This window comes from Panthera pardus, unplaced genomic scaffold, assembly GCF_024362965.1.
Source record: "Panthera pardus isolate Hobbes unplaced genomic scaffold, ASM2436296v1 HiC_scaffold_25, whole genome shotgun sequence".
In the NCBI taxonomy this organism is placed as follows: Eukaryota; Metazoa; Chordata; class Mammalia; order Carnivora; family Felidae; genus Panthera; species Panthera pardus.
The window spans coordinates 90,986,066-91,006,993 of NW_026526821.1; the positions used below are offsets into that span (position 1 = coordinate 90,986,066).

The following is a 20,928-nucleotide window of genomic DNA, read 5'->3' on the forward strand; positions in this document are numbered from 1 at the left end:
AGGGTAGGCCAGAGGGAGGAGTGAGTGAGGATCCTAACATTGTGGTTTGGGCAGCTGAATGGCTGAGTATTTCATCCATCAAGATAAAAATACAGGAGCGTATCTGGATAGGTAGGAAGTGATTAATTTAATTTGGAACATGGCAAATTTGAGATCCCCCTGGGAGATTGTGTGGAGATGACCAGCAAGCCAGCGGTCTCTGGACATATAAGAAACATATGAGAAGAATTCCACACAAGGGACTAAGAGGGAACAGCCATGTTTGGGAACCACTCATGGCCTACATGGACTGGTAGCATCTGTGGGAAACAATCTACTAACACACACACAGACCACTGGTCATTCTAGGTCGGCCATGCTTCCCCATTGAAGCCTGTCTGTGGCCTTGATGATCCGCCTGCACAGATAGTCTGTGGCTGGTAGTCCTGGCTCCACCAGAAACAGCACACTCTCCCTGATATGAGCTGGACCAAAACTTGGCAAGTGCAAACTTAACAACCCTGGAACTTTCATAGCTTCTCTCTCTCCTGGGAGAAACAGCAAGGCAGAGAAAGATAATAAAACCAACCAATCATCAAGTTCTATCCCAGGTGTTAGAACACGGTGGCTGGGGAGAGGCATTTAAACCACAAACCCTTCTCACTTATCTCTATCTGGGAGATAAATTTGATGCAGATTATAATTTTTGTCAATGTCTCATAACGTCCTTAGCAAACACAGCTTCAAACTCCCCCTACCTACAGATTGCTGCATATAACTCCTCCTGCAAAAAGAAAAAACAAAAAACCTGGGACTACCACTAATCCCATCACTGCTGCTTCATGGACCTCACATTCTTATCCTTAATCCTTTCTGGGATGTGTCAGCAATGTTGAGTCCAAGGAGGAAGGACTCTCAGAACCTGGCTCCCAGTGGAAAAGGACTGGACTGGAGCTGGCTGTCAGGCCATGATTTGTAGATTAGAATTATGCCTGCCTCTGAGTTCTGCAATAATACTACTCGATATTCTTCAGGAGGATAATTTCTTTGTTCATTTCTTTTGTTTCTTTCACTTGTTCTTCTTATTGAGGGTCTCCTTTCTGCTGGTTTTGGAACACCCTAACTTTTCTCTCTACGTGTCCCTTGTTCATTAGCCTCTGTCTTACATGAGGGAGTTTATACTGGATCACAAGACTCATCTTCTTTCTCCCATTGCAGTAACTCTTCTCTCTCAGACCTCAAATCAGGCTGGAGATCGGGGATGTAAGACACTCCTTTGCTGGGCCATTTAAGGAGGGCTCTCCAAAGGGATGGCACTTGCACTGAATGGAGAACATTGGACCACTTCTTGCACTCACAGCTTGTATTTATTTCAAAATATCTTTGCTTAGTTTTTTAAAATGCAGCTCTCTCAGCACCTGCAGCAAATTCTCCTGGGATACGTGTTAAACTCCCCAGACCATTCAATCGGATCTCTGAGGGTAGGGCTTACAAATCTCCAGGTTAACCAAATATCCAAGCTGCTTCTTAAGAATACAAGACTTGAGAATCACTATTATAGGCTGAGAATTTTGATAATAACTATCCATGCTTATTTAACACAGCCTCAAATTATCTGAGTAGGGTTTTTCTTTTATTTTCTTTCTTTTTAACGAACAAGTGCATTTCTTTTAATATAATCTCAGCCAGATGCTTAAGACATGCAGTGGACCAGGTCACTGGTTGCAGTTGGGAAGGGGTAAGGATTGGTGTTCTACCCTCAGACTCCACGTTCACCAAATTTTCTCTCTTCCCTGCTCTGAAAAGCACAGATTTAGGGATTTGATAGACCTGGCTTGAATCAAACAGTCATTTAGCTGAGTGAAAGTGGCTTTGAACATATTAAGCTCAGTGTTCTTTGCATATACCAGGATCAATAATACCTAGCACACAGTTTCTGCAAGCGTGGTCTTGACCTGAAGACACCCCCTTGGTTGGCTGATGCCAACGCCCCTCAGAGGAAAGGCCTGGGAATAGCATTAATTGATTACTATTTAGTTAGATTTCTGCCACTTTGAAGATGTACTCACTACAAAATACCATTCCACAATCAGCAGCCCCTCACATCTTCTTTGATAAATTGATCAAAGGAATATTAGTGCTAGAGGCTAAATCTAGTGACTTGTAAATGACTACAAAGCGGTATTTTGCTAATGTGGAGCTAAGAGATTAAAATTTCTTTAAGAGGGGTGTCTGGATGGCTTAGTTGGTTAAGCATCTGACTTCAGCTCAGGTCATGATCTCATGGTTCGTGAGTTCGAGTCCCACATGGGGTGAGCACTAGCCCCACTTTAGGTGAGCTCTAGCCATGCCTTGCATGAGCCCTGCTTCTCTCTCTCCCTCTCACTCTCTCCCTCATCTCTCTCTCAGAAAAAAAAAAAGAAAAGAAAAGACAAAACTAATCAATAGAATCCAAGAAGTTTTTTCTTGAAAAAAAAAAAAAAAAAAACAGGGGAGCTTGGGTGGCTCAGTAGACTAAGCATCCAATTCTTGATTTCAGTACAGGTCATGACCTCATGTTTTGTGGGTTCAAGCTCCACATCGGGCTCTGCATGGACAGTGCAGAGCCTGCTTGGAATTCTCTCTCTCCCTTTCTCTGTGCCCCTCTCCTGATTGTGCCCTTGCTCTCTCAAAAATAAATAAATAAAACTTTTTTAAAGTTTTAAAAAACACCAAAAAAACCCAACTTGTTTCAAAGTGTTAGTGTTTGCTAGGAAAGCATGTTGCAAAGGTGGGGGACAATGACATGACCACCCCATGAGGGATTATTTCTGATGGGTGCTACTGGAGAGGTGTTTGTGGGCCCGCACCTCCCTGGGTACCAGGACAATGAGCTGTTGCACTGAGAGTGCACAGCTGGGCTGGCCTGTGTTGTCACTGAGTGGCCAGTCTCTTCTTACCTTGGGAAAGTGAGAGGGAGATAGCACAACCTAAGTCAAGGTCTTTGCAGATCTTGTCTTGGTTCATTTACTTAGTTGTTCATTCTGGATGACCTTCTTCCTTCGTAAACATTGTCGACAGAGATGTTGATGTTTTCTTGTATACTTTCTGTTCAATTCATTTTCTGGGGCATTTTTAACATCACAAATGCATCTTTGCTGATAATATCAAGGCATATAAAATCAGTAGCTTCTTCTTAAGGATTCTACACAGATCAAGCAACCATTTTTCCTGTACCTTTAATTTAATTTATTTTTTTTAATATGAAATTTATTGTTAAATTGGTTTCCATACAACACCCAGTGCTCATCCCAACAGGTGCCCTCCTCAATGCCCATCACCCACCCTCCCCACCCTTTCACCCCTCCCCCCCATCAACCCTCAGTTTTTTCTCAGTTTTTAAGAGTCTCTTATGCTTTGGCTCTCTCCTTCTCTCACTTTTTTCTTTTCCTTCCCCTCCCCCATGGTCTTCTGTCAAGTTTCTCAGGATCCACATAAGAGTGAAAACATATGGTATCTGTCTTTCTCTGTGTGACTTATTTCACTTAGCATAATACTCTCCAGTTCCATCCACGTTGCTACAAAAGGCCATATTTCATTCTTTCTCATTGCCAAGTAGTATTCCGTTGTGTATATAAACTACAATTTCTTTATCCATTAATCAGTTGATGGACATTTAGGCTCTTTCCATAATTGGCTATTGTCGAAAGTGCTGCTATAAACATTGGGGCACAAGTGCCCCTATGCATCAGCACTCCTGTACCCCTTGGGTAAATTCCTAGCAGTGCTATTGCTGGGTCATAGGGTAGATCTATTTTTAATTTCTTGAGGAACCTCCACACTGTTTTCCAGAGTGGCTGCACCAGTTTGCATTCCCACCAACAGTGCAGGAGGGTTCCCGTTTCTCCACATCCTCTCCAGCATCTATAGTCTCCTGATTTGTTCATTTTAGACACTCTGACTGGTGTGAGGTGGTATCTTAGTGTGGTTTTGATTTGTATTTCCCTGATGAGGAGCGATGTTGAGCATATTTTCATGTGCCTGTTGGCAATCTGGATGTCTTCTTTTTTTTTTTTTTAATTTTTTTTTAACGTTTATTTATTTTTGAGACAGAGAGAGATAGAGCATGAACGGGGTGGGTCAGAGAGAGAGGGAGACACAGAATCTGAAACAGGCTCCAGGCTCTGAGCTGTCAGCACAGAGCCTGACGCGGGGCTCAAACCCACGAACTGCGAGATCGTGACCTGAGCTGAAGTCGGATGCTTAGCTGACTGAGCCACCCAGGCGCCCCATGGATGTCTTCTTTAGAGAAGTGTCTATTCATGTCTTCTTCCCATTTCTTCACTGGATTACTTGTTTTTCAGGTGAGTTCTTTATAGATTTTGGATACGAGCCCTTTGTCTGATATGTCATTTGCAAATATCTTTTCCCATTCCATTGGTTGCCTTTTAGTTTTGTTGATTGTTTCCTTTGCAGTACAGAAGCTTTTTATCTTCATGAGGTCCCAATAGTTCATGTTTGCTTTCAATTCCCTTGCCTTTGGGGATGTGTCAAGTAAGAAATTGCTGTGGCTGAGGTCAGAGAGGTTTTTTCCTGCTTTCTGCTCTAGGGTTTTGATGGTTTCCTGTCTCACATTCAGGTCCTTTATCCATTTTGAGTTTATTTTTGTGAATGGTGTGAGAATGTGGTCTAGTTTCAACCTTCTGCATGTTGCTGTCCAGTTGTTCCAGCACCATTTGTTAAAGAGACTGTCTTTTTTCCATTGGATATCCTTTCCTGCTTGTCAAAGATTAGTTGGCCATACATTTGTGGGGCCAATTCTGGAGTCTCTATTCTATTCCATTGGTCTATGTGTCTGTTTTCGTGCCAATAAACCGTGCTGTCTTGATGATTACAGCTTTGTAGTAGAGGCTAAAGTCTGGGATTGTGATGCCTCCCACTCTCGTCTTCTTTTCAATATTACTTTGGCTATTCGGGGTCTTTTGTGGCTCCATACAAATTTTAGGATTGCTTGTTCTAGCTTCGAGAAGAATGCTGGTGCAATTTTGATTGGGATTGCATTGAATGTGTAGATAGCTTTGGGTAGTATTGACATTTTAACAATATTTATTCTTCCAATCCATGAGCACGGAATATTTTTCCATTTCTTTATATCTTCTTCAATTTCCTTCGTAAGCTTTCTATAGTTTTCAGCATACAGATCTTTTACATCTTTGGTTAGGTTTATTCCTAGGTATTTTATGATTCCTGGTGCAATTGTGAATGGGATCAGTTTCTTTATTTGTCTTTCTGTTGCTTCATTATTAGTGTATAAGAGTACAACTGATTTCTGAACATTAATTTTGTATCCTGTGACTTTGCTGAATTGATGTATCAGTTCTAGCAGACTTTTGGTGGAGTCTGTTGGGTTTTCCATGTATAATATCATGTCATCTGCAAAAAGGGAAAGATTGACTTCATCTTTGCCAATTCTGAATCCTTTGATTTCCTTTTGTTGTCTTATTGCTGATGCTAGAACTTCCAACGCTGTGTTAAACAATAGCGGTGAAAGTGGACATCCCTGTTGTGTTCTTGATCTCAGGGGGAAAGCTCTGGTTTTTCCCCATTGAGGATGATATTAGCTGTGGGCTTTACATAAATGGTTTTTATGATGTTTAAGTATGTATCTTCTATCCTGACTTTCTCAAGGGTTTTTATTAAGAAAGAATGCTGAATTTTGTCAAATGCTTTTTCTGCATCCATTGACAGGATCATATGGTTCTTTTCTTTTCTTTTATTAATGTGATGTATCACATTGATTGATTTGCGAATCTTGAACCAGCCCTGCATCCCAGGAATGAATCCCACTTGATCATGGTGAATAATTCTTTTTATATGCTGTTGAATTCGATTTGCTGTATCTTACTGAGAATTTTTTCATCCATATTCATCAGGGATATTGACCTGTAGTTCTCTTTTTTTTGTTGGGTCTCAGTCTGGTTTAGGAACCAAAGTAATGCTGACTTCATAGAATGAGTCTGGAAGTTTTCCTTCCCTTTCTATTTTCTGGAACAACTTGAGAAGGATAGGTATTATCTCTGCTTTAAATGTCTGGTGGAATTCCCCAGGGAAGCCATCTGGTCCTGGAATCTTATTTGTTGGGAGATTTTTGATAACTGATTCAATTTCTTTGCTGGTTATGGGTTTGTTCAAGTTTTCTATTTCTTCCTGTTTGAGTTTTGGAAGTGTGTGGGTGCTTAGGAATTTGTCCATTTCTTCCAGGTTGTCCAGTTTGTTGGCATATAATTTTTCATAGTATTCCCTGATAATTGCTTGTATTTCTGAGGGATTGGTTGTAATAATTCCATTTTCATTCATGATTTTATCCATTTGGGTCATCTCCCTTTTGTTTTTGAGAAGCCTGGCTAGAGGTTTATCAATTTCCTTTATTTTTTCAAAAAACCAACTCTTGGTTTCATTGATCTGCTCTACAGTTTTTTTAGATTCTATATTGTCTATTTCTGCTCTGATCTTTATTATTTCTCTTCTTCTGCTGGATTTGGGGTGTCTTTGCTGTTCTGCTTCTATTTCTTTTAGGTGTGCTGTTAGATTTTGTATTTGGGATTTTTCTTGTTTCTTGAGATAGGCCTGGACTGCAATGTATTTTCCTCTCAGGACTGCTTTCGCTGCATCCCAAAGCATTTGGATTGTTGTATTTTCATCTTCATTTGTTTCCATATATATATATATTTTTTTTTTGACGTTTTATTTATTTTTGAGACAGGGAGAGACAGAGCATGAACAGAGGAGGGCCAGAGAGAGAGACACACAGAATCTGAAACAGGATCCAGGCTCTGAGCTGTCAGCACAGAGCTTGATGCGGGGCTCGAACTCACGGACCGCGAGATCATGACCTGAGCCGAAGTCGGCCACTTAACCTACTGAGCCACCCAGGTGCCCCAATTTCCACATATTTTAAGTTTCTTCTGTAACTGCCTGGTTGACCCATTCATTCTTTAGTAGAGTGTTCTTTAACCTCCATGCTTTTAGAGGTTTTCCAGACTTTTCCCTGTGGTTGATTTCAAGTTTCATAGCATTGTGGTCTGAAAGTGTGCATGGTATGATCTCAATTCTTTTATACTTATGAAGGGCTGTTTTGTGACCCAGTATGTGATCTATCTTGGAGAAGGTTCCATGTGCACTCAAGAAGAAAGCACTCTGTTGCTTTGGGATGCAGAGTTCTAAATATATCTGTCAAGTCCATCTGATCCAATGTATCATTCAGGGCCCTTGTTTCTTTATTGATTCTGTGTCTGGATGATCTATCCATTGTTGTAAGTGGGGTATTAAAGTCCCCTTCAATTACCACATTCTTATCAATAAGGTTGCTTATGTTTGTGATTAATTGTTTTATATATTTTGGCACATAGACATTTATAATTGTTAGCTCTTCCTGATGGATAGACCCTGTAATTATTATATAATGCCCTTCTTCATCCCTTGTTACAACCTTTAATTTAAAGTCTAGTTCGTCTGATATAAGTATGGCTACTCCAGCTTTCTTTTGACTTCCAGTAGCTTGATAGATAGTTCTCCATCCCCTTGCTTTCAATCTGAAGGTGTCCTCAGGTCTAAAATGAGTCTCTTGTAGACAGTAAATAGATGGGTCTTGTTTTTTTTTTCCATTCTGATACCCTGCCTTTTGGTTGGAGCATTTAGTCCATTTACATTCAGTGTTATTATAGAAAGATATGGGTTTAGAGTCATTGTGATGTCTGTAGGTTTCATGCTTGTAGTGATGTCTCTGGTACTTTGTGGTCCTTGCAACATTTCACTCACAGAATCCCCTTTAGGATCTCTTGTAGGGCTGGTTTATTGGTGATGAATTCCTTCAGTTTTTGTTTGTTCGGGAAGACCTTTATCTCTCCTTCTATTCTGAATGACAGACTTACTGGATAAAGGATTCTCGGCTGTATATTTTTCCTGTTCATCACATTGGAAATTTCCTGCCATTCCTTTCTGGCTTGCCAAGTTTCAGTAGATAGGTCTGCCACTAGTCTTATGGGTCTCCATTTGTAAGTTAGAGCCTGTTTATCCCTAGCTGCTTTCAGAATTTTCTTGTTATCCCTGTATTTTGCCAGTTTCACTATGATATGTCATGCAGAAAATCGATTCAAGTTGTGTCTGAAGGGGGTTCTCTGTGCCTCTTGGATTTCAATGCTTGTTTCCTTCCCCAGATCAGGGAAGTTCTCAGCTATGATTTGTTCAAGTAAACCTTCAGCCCCTTTCTCTCTGTCTTCTTCTTCTGGAATTCCTATGATACGGATATTGTTCCATTTGACTGCATCACTTAGTTCTCTAATTCTCCCCCTCATACTCCTGGATTTTTTTCTCTCTTTTTTTCTCAGCTTCCTCTTTTTCCATAATTTTATCTTCTAATTCACTTATTCTCTCCTCTGCCTCTTCAATCCATGCTATGGCCGCCTCCATTTTATTTTGCACCTCATTTATAGCATTTTTTTTACTCCTCATGACTATTTCTTAGTCCCTTAATCTCTGTAGTAATAGATTCTCTGCTGTCCTCTCTGCCTTTTTCAAGCCCAGCGATTAATTTTATAACTATTATTTGAAATTCTTGCTCCATTATATTGCTTAAATTGTTTTTGATCAATTCATTAGCTGTTGCTACTTCCTGGAGTTTCTTTTGAGGAGAATTCTTCCATTTCATCATTTTGGGTAGTCCCTGGGGTGGCGCTGAACTGCAGGGCACTTCCCCTGTGCTGTCTGGAGTAACTTGTGTTGGTGGGCGGGGCTACAGTCAGGCCTGATGTCTGCCCCCAGCCCACCACTGGGGCCACAGTCAGAATGGTGTGTACCTTATCATCCCCTCTCCCAGGCACAGGACTCACTGTGGAGTGGCGTGGCCCCTGTCTGGGCTACTTGCACACTGCCAGGCTTGTTGCACCTTTAATTTTAAATGCCAATACGGCACCTTATTTATCTATGATGAAAAGGTCACATGGCATAGTTGACTTCCATAGTAGTGAATATGTGGCTTAAAAATACTTGCCTGAGATTTCCTCAGGTTTGGTTTCCTGAGGGCAGAAGTGTGAGCTCTCAGTGCCAGCAGAGTTCCCAGCCTGGTAGCATCTCAATATATATTGAATAAACTGAATGAAGGGTAAATAATGAATGTAAGTGGAGCAACGGGAAGAGTTCTGAAATGTGACACGGCTCAAGGAGCAGGGGTCTTCTGAGCCCAGAAGTGAATGTGGGTGTTCTGCTGTGGAGATCCGTCCTCATTCTAAGCCATTTTGGGGGTACTTGCTGAGGTTTGGCAGCCTGCTGGTGAAAGACAAGGGCTTAGAAGTGAACAGTTGTAGGCTCTGTGGGGAAACTTCCAGCACGTTTTGAGACAGAGGACATTAGCACCATCTTTGGGGCACCTGAAGTACCATCCTTGAGATTTGGGAAAGTGGAGACCCCTCAGTGGCCCTTCCTGAGTAATCCCAGTCCCAAGTCGTAAGGACAAGAATGATGAGGAGTTTTAGTTATCCCTAACAAGAGTATTTATATCACAGTTTCAAAAATATTATCACCAAAACTTGATGTGTGACTCCAATGGTTGCCCATGAACCTTGCTCAACTTTGGATCCATTATGTAGAACTAAATTCACAATGAAGTTGGTGGGAAACATAAGTGGGGGTAGATTTTATTTGTTATTTATTTTTTCACCTTTCCCATAACAAGTACTATTGAGAGAGCTAATCCTCCACAGGTCTCTGGAGCTCCTACATGTCTTACTGGGTCTGCCAGGAATGCAGAGCTCTGACTGCTCTTTGCCCAGATTCTTATTCAAGGTTGAGTTTGCAGTCAGCAGTCTTAAGGGATAAGGTTGTGTCTCACCAGGAAAAAGAACAGGCTTGTTTACTGCTTGCTATAAAAGCAGAGTCCTTACCAAGTTCACTGCTCCCCAGATGCAAAGCAAACCCACTGCATGTGCACCACCCTTTTGTCCCATGGTGTCACCCATGTGGGACCTGGGGGCAAAGAGATTTTTGCAAACATGCTCATGCTGCTTCCTGTCATGAGCAATAAAGTCCTTGCCGCCTGGCCAGTGGTCTTGTGTTTTCTACTAGTACCCAAGAAACAGCAATAGGCTAACTTATTTGCTTATAAGTAGGGTAAAATCAAATGCTTCTTCCTTCAAGTATGTATTACTTTTGTGATAGCAAACCAATTGACATTATTATAAAATTAGAAATGATCCTTCTCTAGCAAATTGTTACTTTCCTTTCTTGATTCTCTAGTGAACACTGATTGAGGGGCGCCTGGGTGGCTCAGTCAATTAAGCATTCTACTTCGGCTCAGGTCATGATCTCACCATTGGTGAGTTCAAGCCGAACACTGGGCTCAGTGCTGACAGCTCAGAGCCTAGAGCCTGATTTGAATTCTATGTCTCCCTTACTCTCTGCCAGTCTCTCTCTCTCTCAAAAATAAATGTTAAAAAAATAAAAAATAAAATCGACTGAAATGCATTGATATGTTTCTATAAACAAATACCCAAATACCTAGGACAGAAAATGGGAGCCTAAGTCATTACATTTTATGACTATTGCCTTTCAGATTAGAAAACATATATTTCTCAAGCATCTCAGCAAAATTCAGTTTTCTAGTAAAACTAATTCTGGATACTCTGGAGCCAATCCCTGCAGCCACTCCTTTCAATAGTTGGCATCTTTTTCTGGGGGGGGGGGGGGTTGTTTTTGTTTAATATTTATTTATTTTTTAGAGAGAGAGAGAGAGAGAACACGCTGGGGTGGGGCTGAGAGAGAGGGAGACACAGAATCTGAAGCAGGCCCTAGGCTCTGAGCTGTCAGCACAGAGCTGACTCAGGGCTTGAACTCATGAACCACAAGATCATGATCTGAGATGAAGTCAGAAGGACTGACACTTAATGGACTGAACCACCCAGGTGCCCCCATAGCTGGCGTCTTGTAGTGATTTCCCCATCTAGCTTCCTATATGCCTAAGAGTGGGCAAGGGATTCTGCCCATGCATTCCTCCAAACGCCGGCCCCCCTTCTTCAGTAGCAGCTAAATGTGCTAATCTCTCTAGATCCAGAGGCTTCAACCTCTCCTCCAAAGTTGTCTCTACCCTTGTCTCCCCGGGGAGAAAGAAGCATGATCTCCTCAGGGTCCTAAAACCATAAGCTCTGGATTTCCCTGGGGTTGGAAGGAGGGGAGGCCATCTCCCAGCTTTAGACACAGGAAGGAGGCTTGCCTTCCAGTGGGGGTGGGAAAAGGAAGCACTAAGATTAATTAGCTGTATCTCAGCAAGTTACTCTGTAACATCTCTCCTCAGTGTTTTCAATCCCTTGACTCTCATACGCTTTCTAAAAAGTATTAATTTAAAACCGCGGTGGGGCTTCTTACTAAACAGTGCTCACTAAGGTTACCACTCAACTCTCTGGAACTGCATCAAGAGCCAGTTGTCAGCTCCATCTCAGGAGACATCTCAGGACCTTTGGTACTCGTTGACCTACCTACCACTTCCTCTCTCCCATCAGCTTGCCCATCGTCCAAGTTTCTTTGTCTCTGGTAGCTCCTTCTCTGGATCCTTGATGGCTCATTCACCGACATAAATCTTAGAAGTTGCTGTTCTCCAGGCCTCTGCCCTAGGCCCTCTTCCCGTCTCACATCCCAGCCCCTCCTGAGTGGTCTCGTCTCCGTGGTTCCAGTGGCTCTTGCAGCCCCGTCCCTCCCCCGCCCCACTCCCTGCCTCCTCTTTCCTGAGCTCCAGGCTCCTCCCCCCCCCCCCCCCCCAGCTTTCTAGAGGACTTTTCTGCTTGCGTGTGACATAGGCACCCCAAAGTCAATGGTTCAAAAACATATACTGAGCCTGTTCCCCCAAATCAGCTCCCCACCCCCCACCTCAAACTCCTATCAGCACATGATGCCACCATCCACCCAATTGCCCAGGAAGGAGTCAGAGCTTCTCCCATTGCCTGTCAGCGCGGTTTGATTCTTTGTCCTCATTTCTACTGTCACTTCTCATTTACCCTCCGATGCCACCTGAGCCCAGGGCACTGGCATGTCTTGCTGAGATCACTGCCCCTACCTCAATCAAATCATCTCCCTAAACTGCAGCTGCAGCCCATTCTCGACTCCGCAGTGACAAAGACCTTTCTCAAGTGCAAACCTGATCTTGTCTTTCTTTCTTGTTTTTTTTTTTTTTTTTTTTTGTTGCCAGGGGAGACGGTGCTCATCTGGGATATGAAACCCTTGTCATTCTTTTTCTTTAAATCTCTGAACACCCCTCAGTTTCCTCCCAAAGAGGAAGTCATTATGACTTCCAAATCCCTTCATGCCCTGCACCCACCTCCCCATCCTCCTCTCTGAACGAGAACTTCCAGCTTGCTGTGTGGTGCCCTGTCCACCAGAGGGCAGCCTAACCAGCAGTGCTGTGGAGCTCTGCCGCTCCGAGTCTGAGTCTGCAGTATTTTCCCAAGAGCTCAGGCCTGTTCCCTGATGTCATACATCTCAGTTTGGTGAGGGAGGCAAATGAGAAAGAAACGAAGCACTGAAAGAGTATCTGTCATTTAATCCAAGTGTTATTAAAATAGGAAACAGGAATAATTAGGGACTCCATTGGGAGGGGGGTCAGGTTTGGTTTGCTGTTTCCTAAGATAAAGGACCAAGAGGAGGAACAATCTGAGGGAATATTATAAAGATCTGATGTTGGTAATAAGGATATCTGTAACACATTTTCAAAGTACTGGCTACTGGTTTCAAAATATATTTATATTGCCCAAAGCAGTTACTCAACTTTCCAGAAAACTTGTCCAATATAGTGAAGACTCCAGCACTGCCTGTAGTAAGGAGCATTCTACATCCATCCATCTCCCAGCTGGAGTCTCCTATTTGTGCATGTGTCAGGGAGGGAAGGATATCCTTCTCTAGTCTTCTGACTTGTCTTTTGACGTTCTCAGTTATATACATTGTATCTTCAGGGCTCAGCGCAATTCTCCTTTCTGCTGGGAAACTTTCCCAACTGCCCCAGTCTGCACAAAACACATTTCTGATCGCCATGGCAACTGAGATGCACGCCTCCACCCCAGCAATCTCCATTCTGTACTGTCATGCTTTTTTCAGAGTAAACTATTTCTCTAGGCCCATCTTTATGACTGGCTCACAGCAGGTGCACAGTATTTACTTGTGACTATGTAAAACATCCAACACATGTGTTGTGTGACCTTTGACCAGTCATGGCTTTCCTGCAAGCCTCAGGTGTCTCATCATTTCAGAATTTACACAGCCTACAATATTGTGAGAAGGCTTAATCAACTGTTTTATGCATATTAGTAATAAGAATAGGATTATTAAGCAAAGGACTATCTGGAATTTCAGAACCTGGTATATTTGCTTGAGGATTTCTTCTCCAACTTATGTCCTGGGGTATTTGCAGAGAGTACCATTCAATTGTAAAAAGACAAGACTTCTGAAGGGAAGCTCTAGAAACACTGGAGTGGACCTACAACTTCCAGCCTTGCTGTGTGGTGTCATATCCACCAGAGGGCAGTGTAACATCAATGTTGTGGAGCTTTGCCTTTCAGGGCCCTCAGAATGCAGTGTTTTTCAGATAGCTCACAAGCAACTTCCTTCCCCCCACCTCTCCCAGCCATTTGGATGAAAATCTTTATAAAATGTATTACATGATCTTCTGGCCATTATAAGAATATTGTTATCATTGTTTGCTGTGAGTTACTGTCACCATTTTCTGTCATTGGATTAGCTTCATTCGAGACTATTGCTGCTTTTCCGCCGTCATGCAGAAAAACTGTCTAAAGGAAGAGCTAGCCATAGTCTGAGCATTCATGTTTTAGAAATAAAGTGGATTGCTTTTCCTTTGTAAAGCCAAAATAGACTTATTCCAGAAGATTTAGAGGGAAGAAATGAAAAAGTAGTGAGACCCTCCCCCACCCCCGACCACAAACTCTCACTACTTTTGTCCCCTCTGCCTGTACTTATCAAGAGCCAGAATATTCCAGGTTTTGTGCTGGGCCTCAAAAGTGCAGAGGTGAATACAGTGATGAGCTTGCTTTTAGGGAGTGCTTGCTGTCCAGTGGGGAAGGCTGACGGACAACAAAGAGATTATTATAATCAAGCATAATGCGGGCTTTAATGCAAATATGCACCAAGTTCTCTGAGAGCATACAGTGGAGGCTGAGAGAAAACGCTTTTTAGAAGAAGGGCCAATCAATGAAGTTGGATTTTGGAAACCCATGTATGATGGGGGGGGGGGGGCAGGTAGAGGAAACAAGAAATCAGCTGACAGAAATACACCTTCCTCTTTAGGAATCCTTAGTGATAGTAATATTCTGGCCTCCCCAAGGATTTGTATTGTAAGCACGCAGCAGAGTGCCTGATACACGGTGGGGGCGCAGGTAAAGTTTGTTCGTGTACGAATATGAACCTCTATGATTTTGCTGGGCTACTGATGTCCCTATAAGTTTTTGTCCCTGTGCTAGTAACCTCTCTCAGGTATTCACGTGGCCTCCTCCTTCACTTCATTCCGTTTTCTGCTCACATTATCCACTTCATTCTCTTACCCTTCAGAGCACTTACTATTGTCTGATGTCATATTACACCTATTGTCTGTGTGCCCCCACAAGAATGTAAGCTCAAGGAGGGCAGGGGCCTTATTCTGCTCACTGGTGGATCTCTAGTGCCTGTAATAGTTCTTAAAACACAGGAGATACTTGATAAATATCTTCTGAAAACGTAAAAGGAACGAGTATGAGAGTTATCAACTTTGCTTTTACTTTGTAATTGAAAATGCATAGATAGGGGTGCCTGGGTGGCTCAGGTGGTTAAGCGACTGACTTTGGCTCAGGTCGTAATCTCAAGGTTCATGGGTTTAAGCCCCACATCAGGCTCTGTGCTGACAGCTCAGATCCTGGAGCCTGGTTTGGCTTCTGTGTCTCCCTCTTTGCTCCTCCCCAGCTGGTGCTCTGTCTCTCTCTCAAAAATAAATAAACATTAAAGAGATGTTTTAAGAAAAAAATATGTATATGTATACTTTTTAAAGCAAACAATGGAGTAAGGTTGCTATAGCATGTAGGGCATTTATTGGAACATCCAATATTTTATTGGAAAACTGACAAATAAAATAAGAAAAGAAAGAAACCCAGTTGTACCCATTCAGCTCCCATTCTCTTCCTCTTATTTATTCCAAGGAAAGAGAAGAAAATCATCCATGACAAGTAGCAGCTGTCAAATAAGAAGCTTCATTCTCCGGGAAAAGCGAAATCTCCCACCATGCAAACTCACGTACTATAGGTTCAAGTACACTTTTCTTCTGTAGGGAAATTGGAAAGACTGAAATGAGCTCACCCATCAGTGTTACCTCCAGCCTTCCTTGCTTTGTGGTATTCTACAACTCTGAAAGTTATAGAAAATGGATAGTAATACAAGTAACTCTTGTCCATGGAAAACAAATAGGGTTGGGAGGAATGTGAGATCATCCTGTGGCATCTATCTGCGAATTCACTTCAGCACTGCTTATCTGAATATAAGCGTGGACAGTGTTGAGTCTCCTCTGGATGGGTTATATAACATCCTCTTGTTTTCCTCATTAGTTAATGAGCTGCATAGAACATTTCACAAGCGTTTGTTTTATATTTGTATGAGAGTCCAATTTTACATTTTTAAAAGAATAATCACTTAACATTAGTAACATATTGGAAAAATATCACCACAACCATCATCTTATATGCAATGCATCTTTTCAGTGGAAGCAAATTCATTTGCATTTTCCTGGTGAAGGGAATTTTTTTCATTCCTCTGACTTAAGAGGATGGAGTGGGGGGCTCTACCCCCTTCGGATAGCAAAGATCAACAAGGTACCCTGAATCCTGTTGAGAATTACTTTTTGGTCCTTAAAGATTGGACATTTCTCACGAACATGTTACTGCCCAACAAGCTTGCCTCTCTATCCTGGTAATGCTATTCTGCAGAACATCCCCACGATAGTTTGTATGCGGTGGCTGTGTGTGTGACAAGAGTTAGGAGAAGAATGTGAACTTGCTGGTAAGAACTGTGACAAGACCCATAGCAAACAGAACCTTTGTTTTCAAGGGGAAAGGGAGAGTCTTTTCAACAAATGGTGCTGGGAAAACTGGATATCCACATGCAAGAGAATGAAATTGGGCCCTTACCTTACACTCCATAGGAAATTTAACTCAAAATAGATTAAAGACCTACACTTAAGAGCTAAAACTATAAGACTCTTAGAAGAAAACATAGGAGAAACCCATTATGATACTGGATTTGACAATGATTTGTGGGATGTGACACCAAAAGCATAGTCAACAAAAGACAAAATCAATTGGACTTCTTCAAAATTAAAAACTTTGGTGCAGCAAAAGGAACTATCAAGATGGCAAAAAGCCAACCTATAGAATGGGAGAAACTATTTGCAAAACATATATATCTGATAGAAGATTAATATCCAGCATATATGAAGAACTCCTACAACTCAACAGCAAAACAACCAATCCAATTTTTAAATGAGCAAATAACTTGAGTAGACATTTCTCTAAAGAAGACATACGAATGACCAATGAGCACACGAAAAGATCCCCAACCTCATAATCATTAGGGAAATACAAATCAAAACCTCAATGAGCTATCACTTCCACCTATTAGGATGACTATTTTCAGAAAAAGAAAAAAAATGAAAGAAAGAGAAAATAACAAGTGTTAGTGAGGATATAGAGAAACCCTCCTACATTGTTGGTGGGAATGTACAATGTTGTGGCCAGTTGTGAAAAGGAGGTTCCTCAAAAACTGAAACATAGTATTATCATATGATGTAACAATTCCACTCCCCGAAAGAATGGAGAGCAGGAACTCAGATACTTTTACATCAATGTTTGTAGCAGCACTATTCACCATAACCCAAAAGAGGAAATAGCCCAAATGTCCATTAACAGATGAATGGATATACAAAATGTAGCATACACGCGAGGGAATATTATTCAGCCCTTAAAAAGATTGAAATTCTGATCATACCACAACATGGATGAACCTTGAAAACATCTTGCTAAGGGAAAAAAGCCAGACATCAAAGGCTACACATTGTATGATTCCATGCAAACAAGGTGCCTAGGATAGACAAATTAATAGATGGAAAAAAGTAGAAGTTGCCAGAGGCTTGGGAGAGAGTGACGGGGATTGAGTGTTTAATAGGTACAAAGTTTCCATCGGGGATGATGTTCTGGAGATGGATAGTAGTAATGGCTGTGCAACACTGCAATTGAATTGTCACTAAATGTACACTTAAAAATAATTAGGGGCGTGTGGCTGGCTCGGTTGGTAGAACATGTGATTCTTGACCTCAGGATCATGAGATCAAGACCCCCATTGGGTGTAAAGCTTACTAGAATTAAATAAATAAACATATTTTTTAAAGTTTATTATTTCTGAGAAAGAGACAGAGTGCGAGTGGGGGAGGAGCAGAGAGAGGGAGACACAGAATCCGAAGCAGGTTCCAGGCTCTGAGCTGTCAGCACAGAGCCCATCGAGGGACTCAAACCCATGAACCGTGAGACCACGACCTGAACTGGAGTTGGATGCTTAACCGGCTGAGCCACCCAGGCACCCCTAAATAAAAATAATTAAAATAGCAAAATTTGGGGCACGTGGGTGCCTCAGCTGGTTAAGCATAAGACTCTTGATTTTGATTCAGGTCATGATCTCATAGTTTGTGGGATTGAGCCCCACATCAGACTCTGACAGTGCGGATCCTGTTTGGGATTCTCTCTCTCCCTCACTCTCTGTCCCTTCCCTGCTCACACTCTCTCTCACTCTCTCTGTCTCAAAATAAAAACTTAAAAAAATGGTAAAATGTGTGTTTTACCACAATTAAACACACACATACACACACACAGAGAAAGAGAGAAGAAACAAATTGGTATGTTACTGAAAACAATAAAGCTGAAAAAAAATTAAAACAAGAGTCCAGGCATGGCTCGCATAGTTATGCGAGTAAGTAAATATCAAAGACAATGTTTTGAACCAGAAGGGAAAGGATGTTCAGATGTTAACTCCTGTGTACCAGCAAGCACCACAGTCCAGAGAAATAGTGGTAGAAAATGATAACAAATTAGATGTCTAGTGTGGGAATGGGTAGCTATGTTGTCTTTTTGGCCCAAAACCTGATTCCACTAGCTTCCAAATGTCTGTATTTAATTTCTATTGATTTATTTTACCCACAGTTTAAAATGGACTCCATACACTGAAATCGGGGGACTTAGGGACAAGGAGACAAGGAGACCCAGGGCCACCAAGCCACCACACCTTCCTTTGGTTGTTTCCTCTCTGCAGAACTCTCTCCAGAGCACCTCTTGCTCTTCTCTGCCTGCCTGGGAAACAAGACAGCAGACCTGTGGAGCAGCTTTCATCTGCTGGAGAGGCAACCCCTCCTCCTCAGAACATACTTCCCTCCCCATGTTTGCATAGATTAAGTTTGAGAAAGAGACAGAGTGAGAGTGGGTCAGGAGCAGAGAGAGGGAGACACAGAATCTGAGTTATTTCAGTAGCTTCCTAACTGGTCCCCTTGCATCCACCCTGCATCCTTCCTGCATCCATCCTCCGTCTGTCTCTGCCTCCGTCTCTCTATGCTGCAGCCAGACCGATCCTGCTAATGTGAGACACAGGGTCCCTCTGCTCAGATGCCTCTGCAGCTGTCCTTTTCATGCAGAATAAAACCAAAGTCCTTACAGAAGTTTATAGGGTCTGACAGAATTTGGTTTCCCATTCTCTCTCAGACCTCGTCTCCTGAACTCTATCCACTCAGGCACGCTGGCCTCTTTGCTGTTCCCCTCTGCACTGTCCAGAGCAGGGACCCTCTCAGCTCCGGGCCCTTGTGTTTGCTGTTTTCTAACACTGGGAAACTCCTCTTCTAGACACCCACATAGCCACATGGCTCATTCCCTCAACTCCTTCAGGTCTTTGTTCAATGTTTACCTTCTTGGTGAACTGTAAACCATCTCACTTAAAATTGAACCACTGCAGGGGCACCTGGGTGTCTCAGCTGGTTAAGCATCCGACTTCAGCTCAGGTCATGATCTCACGGTTCGTGGGTTTGAGCCCCACATCAAGCTCTGTGCTGACAGCTCAGAGCCTGGAGCCTGCTTCGGATTCTCTGCCTCCCTCTCTCTCTGCCCCTCCCCACTCACACTCTGTCTCTCAAAAATAAAGAAACGTAAAAAAAGTTTTTTTTTTTTTAAATTGAACCACTGTAGGTGCCACTGTGCCTGTTCCTTCCTGCTTTGTTTCCTTTCAGAGAACTGATCAGAATGTAGTGCATAATAGAGTTATATTTCCACACTTAGGTTTGGTTTATTGTGTTTATTCCCATTAGAGTGTAAGTTCCACGAGGTAGGGAGTTTCTCACCTGTTTGGCTTATTTTTTTAAAAAAAAAATTTTTTTTTCAACGTTTCTAATTTATTTTTGGGACAGAGAGAGACAGAGCATGAACAGGGGAGGGTCAGAGAGAGAGGGAGACACAGAATCGGAAACAGGCTCCAAGCCATCAGCCCAGAGCCTGTCGCGGGGCTCAAACTCACGGACTGCGAGATCGTGACCTGGCTGAAGTCGGACGCTTAACCGACTGCGCCACCCAGGCGCCCCTTGTTTGGCTTATTGATATGTGATAAGTACCTAGAATAGTGCCTGGCACCTAGTAGGGCTTACTAAATATTTGCTGAACGAATCGATGGTCAACTGTTGACTCTGCACAGAGACCAACATAAAAACCTCTTGACCAAGCAAAGCTGATTATTACTTATTGCAGCAAGGGGAAACACCACCTTGATAGAGTCAAAGGGGAAAGTAGGTCGAAGGTACTTACAGAATTTTGGAGTCTAAGCTCTCATGATTTAAGGTGGGTTTTCCAAGGCAGGAAACTAGCTGGCATAGTAGTTTAGGATTAGTGGACATGACAAGGTGAGGGTCTGAAGGCACGCTTTTATGAGCAAAACCTCCTCCTGAGAAGTGACTTACTGGGTCAGTGAACAAACTGCCTTCTTGATAAGACAGCTGTTTGACCAGGGAGCAAGCCACCCAGGTAACTCCGTGAACAACAGTTTTCTGAAGCACACAGTAAAGTTGTTAGTTTGCAGTCTTTTCTTCTGTTCAGTTTCTGTTGATGCAGGAGGTCTCAGCTCTCAGCATCAATTAATGTGTGCAACTCAGTGGATTCAAACATGCTTAGCCTTGCTACCTTTTTTGGAAACATAATCTTACTGTGGAAGTCTAGTTCACAGAACAGATAAACCATGGAACTTCTTTCTTTGGTTGAGCTGAGATAGCCCAGAATCTGCTGCCCATGCTACCCCTGGCCCCAGCACAATCTGAAAAGCTAATTCAGATTTGGAAAGCAGAAGACACTCTGCCTGAGTATATCCTTTTTCCAAAGATTTTTTCAAGGTCATACGTTTACATAGCTTTTGTTATAGAGTGATTGATAATAGGCTGAGAGGGGCAGCAGGTATGTGAAAGAATTGGCAGGTCCATTCTGACTGGGTGATGCCCCTGCCATAAGACTGTTAAATATTTGACTACCACGCGTGATTATATCTATGAAGGGAAGACGTTAGAGGAGGCAACAAGGAAGGACAATTGCGGGACATGTACAGAAGACAGGGTGGGATCTTTCTCCACGTTTCTATTCCATGACCCAGTGGAGCAGGCTCTGTTGAGAGGCAATACTGAGCTGCTTATAGAAGACAAATATTAAACTTACACACATTTGAATACAAAAATGGCTCTCTGGCGGGTAACTTCTAAGGTGGCCTCCAATAATTCCTGCTTCCTAGTATTTATGATCCTGTGGTCCTCTCTCCCTGAGTGTGAGCTGGACCTAATGACTTGTTTCTAATGAGTAGAACATGGCAATAATGAAGGGATGTCACTTCTAAATT

The 20,928-nt window shown here is 42.4% G+C and overlaps 1 long non-coding RNA gene across 2 annotated transcripts in view; it reads left to right on the forward strand.

Moving 5' to 3' along the window:
- LOC128773545 (uncharacterized) overlaps window positions 1-15,417 on the forward strand; it is a 30,985-nt gene extending 15,568 nt beyond the window's left edge. For both annotated transcript variants that reach the window (XR_008417906.1, XR_008417905.1), the window contains exon 5: window positions 15,177-15,417. This is a non-coding gene — a long non-coding RNA (uncharacterized LOC128773545). The remainder of the gene's footprint in view (window positions 1-15,176) is intronic.
- The last annotated feature ends 5,511 nt before the right edge of the window (window positions 15,418-20,928 follow it).